The 4520-nt window shown below is 46.6% G+C and overlaps 1 pseudogene; it reads right to left on the reverse strand.

Moving 5' to 3' along the window:
- Positions 1-3836: 3836 nt before the first annotated feature.
- Positions 3837-4520, reverse strand: LOC108178514 (non-histone chromosomal protein HMG-17 pseudogene; annotated as a pseudogene).

A 4520-nucleotide genomic window follows, 5' to 3' on the forward strand; every position in this document is an offset into this window, starting at 1 on the left:
GAACAGCTATAGGGATCTTTTAACAAGATGAATCAGGTCTCGTGACTCTGCTCTTCAAAACTCTACTTGGAGGGGGCCAGCATTGTAGAACTGCAGGTTAAGCTGCCTTCTGAGATGCCAACATCCCATATGAGTGCAGGTTCAAGTTCTGGATGCTCCACTTCCTATCTAACTCCTTGCTAATGCTCCTAGGAAAGCCGGAGAAAATGGCCCAAGTGCCTGGGCTCCTGAACCCAAGTGACAGACCCACATGGATTTGGCCTGGTCTGGTCCAGCCCTGGCTGTTGCAGCCATTTGGGGAGTGAACTAGCAATTGGAAGATCTCTCTCTCTCTCTTGCTCTCACTCTCACTCTTACTCTCTCTCTGTAATTCTGCCTTTAATATAAATTAAATAAATCTTAAAAAAAAAAAAAAACCTACTTTGCTTCTCATTATACTGGGAACACAGTCCATGCTCTTCACCATGGTCTGCTCTGCCTAGCATTCTCTGAGCACGCTGTCCAGCCTCATTTCCTATCCCTGTGCACCTGGCCCCCAACTCAGTTGCCGCATATAGCTTGCAAATATCTATCTGTCTTTAGTGTCCTCCATAGCCAAACAGCTGCCACTGTTTCCCCCAAAGCTCCTTTCCCACTTATAAGCCTTTATGTTTTTAGCTCATTAAGCCTGAAACACATCTCTGCCCTCCTCACTAGCCCTTTGCACAATGGCTGTTTCCTCCTCAACCCTGGGGTCCCAGTTAAGTGTCGCCTCTTCCATGAGGCCTGCCTGACCAGGTTCTGCAAAACCTCCTCCCCACCCATGATTCTCCTTCAGTGCACCCTATTTATTCCCTATGGAAGATTTTCCAAAACACGTGGCGATCTTGGTGAGTCACCCATTGTTGGTTTCTGTGAGGGCAGAGACCGGATCTGCTGCGTGAACAGCACGGAGGAGGGGCATAATGCAAAACTGCGAGGGACACGAGCGATCCTGCTGGCAGTGCCACCCGCGACCTCTGCACCCAGGAAAGGGACAGGGAAATGTTTTCCTTTTGTCCACTCTCAGGGTCTTGCTGGATGTAATTCTGCTCAGATGGCACAAATGAAGAAAGTTTAACAAAGGGATGACTGAAGCATGGTCAGGGTTAAGAGAGCGAGCATAGGTTGTTCAGATATCAGAGACCAGCAGGAGTAGGGAACTGGGGACCAAAGACAGTGAACAGTGTTCCCAGAGCCCAAGAATAACTGGAGCTATGAGGTGGGCATCATGGCACAGCATCTTAAACTGCAATTTGAGCCCCAGCCCCGCCCTCTTCCAATCCAGCTCCCTGTTAATGTTCTGAGAAATTAGAAGATGCTAGCCCAAGTGGGAGACCTGGATGGAGTTCCAGGCTCCTGGCTTGGGCCTGGCCCAGCCCCGGGTGTTGTGGCCATTTGGGGAATGAACCAGCAGATGGAAGATCTCTTTATCTGTTTGTCTCTCCCTCTCTCTCTGTCACTCTGCCTTTCAAATAAATAAGTCTTAAAAAAAAAAAAAAAAAAGAGCTGGAGCTGTGAAGGTTGCTCACTGGAGCTGCCATCTTAAAGGCAGCAGCCAAGCAGGACAGGGATAACCGAAGAAATATACCGTCACCTCTCTTGTTCTTCTCCTGTGATCCATGTGCCTCTTTGACTAAAGCCAGCTGAAAGCCAGCCAGCAAGGGAGCCCTGTAAGGGACCAGCCTTCCAGAGCACAGAGCAGGTGATAGATGGAGAGGAGCAGGCACAGGTGTGCACACCCAGGAGCTAGAACTCAGGTGGGTCTTACTCCTATTGTTTAGAAATCAATCAGATTTGGGATTCATGCTTGCAATTTAACTACCCTTGATACCACTGTGTCTCAGGAAAGCAACATTCATTTCTAAACAACTAACTTACTAAGAAACTTGGGATCCCAATTCTGGGGCATTGGATCCTGCCTTTATGCTGAATGAGTGGGTGAAGTGCTTCTGTTATTAATAAACACAGCACAGCCTACTCCAGAAAAACTTGGCCACCTCAAATCGAATTATGGAGCTTTTTGGTAATATGCATAAGAGCGTTGCCAAATACATGGGACTAGCTTTTGGTGAATTTTGTTTCTAGGTTCTGTCAACTCAGTTGCTGAGAAAATACAGCTGGAATGTTTTTCTGAGTCAAAAATACTTTCAATCTTTAGGTTCCAGTTTTCATCCTGTTCTGAACAGTTGCTATATGAGGATGTCCATTTCTGACTCACTTTTGCTCTACAAATACAGAATCACACCCAGGGTTATTTTAAGGACATTGGTCATTTTGGAGTTTTTATTAGGTTTTATAGGCATATGATGGGGGAAATTTAAGTCTTCCTAAAAGCACATAATGTAGCTTGGGGAAGAATCCATTTATTTTTGCCACTTTAACAGTGGCAGCTGGCTGGGAGGAATCACAATATCACCATCCAACTCCCCTCTGATAACCTGTGATTTTTAGTATGACTTGCAAGACTGAATGCTTGCAAAGGAGCAAAGGAGCACAGGGCCCTCTGGTCAGACAGGCGGCTGCCCAGTGGACTGAATCTTCACTCATTAAGTGCTAGGTCTGTGAATGGAGCTCTTTAGGAGCACACAGCAACCTCATTTCTTTTTTTTTTTTTCCAAGCCAAACTGTATCCAACTTTATTAAAGATTCTTTTCATGAACAATCATGGTGTTTCAGGCAGGACATGGGCAGACTATTGTGAACAGTATACAACAATTTTCAACTCCTTTCTTCAATGGACTACCAAAATCAGAAAGCCACTATAAAACCCAATGAAGTCTTCATTTGATGCTCTGCAAGGGGGAGTTTAGAGTGAGGTTGACATTTCACATTTAGCATGTTGTTTAACAGCTTTTCACAAGCCACCCCTGACTTTCAGGAAATGAAATGAAATGGCAGAATGATCAATCTGAAGATCCACAATCTAGAGAAGGAACCATTGCTTCACTGTGAAGTCCGGATTACCTGTCATGCTGGTACCAAATTGTTTGGGGTCAGCTCCCCACAGGTCTCTGGGTTTAAGGGAGTTAAATCTATGCTGAAGGCAGAGAGGGAGGAAGAAGAGGACATCAAATCAAATTCAGTTTTTCCGCGCCACAAGGTTCTGTGCCCTGGTGGCTGTGTCAAAGGCAGGGAATCCCTCCTGGGAGCCAAGAGGAAGTCTCTCAGAACTACAGGGGAAGGTGTTTTCCCCAGCAATCCAGCTTCGAGACCTTCTGTTAGTGACCTCTGCCCCTTCCTCCAAAGCAACAATGAAGTGTTCTGTGTGCTAACAACATAACTTAAAAAAAAAGTAAAACAAAATTTTGCATATTTATAAAACTTGATAAAAAATAGTATTTCAAACTGTAAGTCACCAGAAGTACCAAAAGTGCGCACACTTCACTTGGCATCTCTGGCACCTTCCGCTTTCTGGGCCTGGTCTGTTTTGTCACCCCTGTTTTCTGCAGGGTTATTCCCATCCTTGCCAGCATCAGCTTTTCCCTTTTTCCCTTTGGGTACCTCCTCTCCCATTTTTGTAGGGGCTTTTTTTTTTTTTTTTTTTTTTTTACAGGCAGAGTGGACAGTGAGAGAGAGAGACAGAGAAAAAGGTCTTCCTTTTCTGTTGGTTCACCCCCCACAATGGCCGCTGCGGCCGGTGCACCGCGCTGATCTGAAGCCAGGAGCCAGGCACCTTCTCCTGGTGTCCCATGCGGGTGCAGGGCCCAAGGACCTGGGCCATCCTCCACTGCACTCCCGGGCCACAGCAGAGAGCTGGCCTGGAAGAGGGGCAACCGGGACAGAATCTGGCGCCCAGACCAGGACTAGAACCCAGTGTGCCGGCACCGCAGGTGGAGGATTAGCCTAGTGAGCCACGGCGCCGGCCTGCAGGGGACTTTTGAGGCTTGGGTTCTGGCTTTGGAGGAGCTGGTTCAGCAGAAAACCGTGCGGATCTTCTCTGTGGTTCATCCTTCACCTTGGCCTTATCTCCTTTAGCATCCCCTTCAGCCTTTCTCTTGGGCATGGCGGGACATAGCTGCTGGGTGTGGGCGGGACATAGCTGCTGGGTGTGGGAATGCAGCAGCACGCAGGCTTTGGTTGGTGCAGAGTTGTTCTCACCTCTTCTTCACACTGCTCAGCAATCTAATTTCCAATTCAGTTTTTCTTCTTCAAATGTTCTAAACACTGGACACCAGAACCACCAATATTAAATCAGAATGTCCTCTGTTTGTCTGCTGTCTGCATTGTGTAACCAGGAAGCAGGCTTTATATTTAGTGTGCTTATTGATTTATTGATGCTTGGAAGATAATAGAATTCTGGCTTAGGAGAAGTCACATTTCACCTTTCCACTGTGTAGAAGAGAGGTGATTTGCTCTCAGTGTTCAACGGTTTGAAACACAAGGCCCATAAGGGAAATTCAAATTCACTTCTGATTTCTTAGTATTCAGAAATACCACAAACAGAAAATTCTCTCCTATAAGAACCACACACCACCTGGCATACATCCCAAGAGAAGCAG

The sequence above is a fragment of the Oryctolagus cuniculus genome, chromosome 17 (assembly GCF_964237555.1).
Source record: "Oryctolagus cuniculus chromosome 17, mOryCun1.1, whole genome shotgun sequence".
Classification (NCBI taxonomy): domain Eukaryota; kingdom Metazoa; phylum Chordata; class Mammalia; order Lagomorpha; family Leporidae; genus Oryctolagus; species Oryctolagus cuniculus.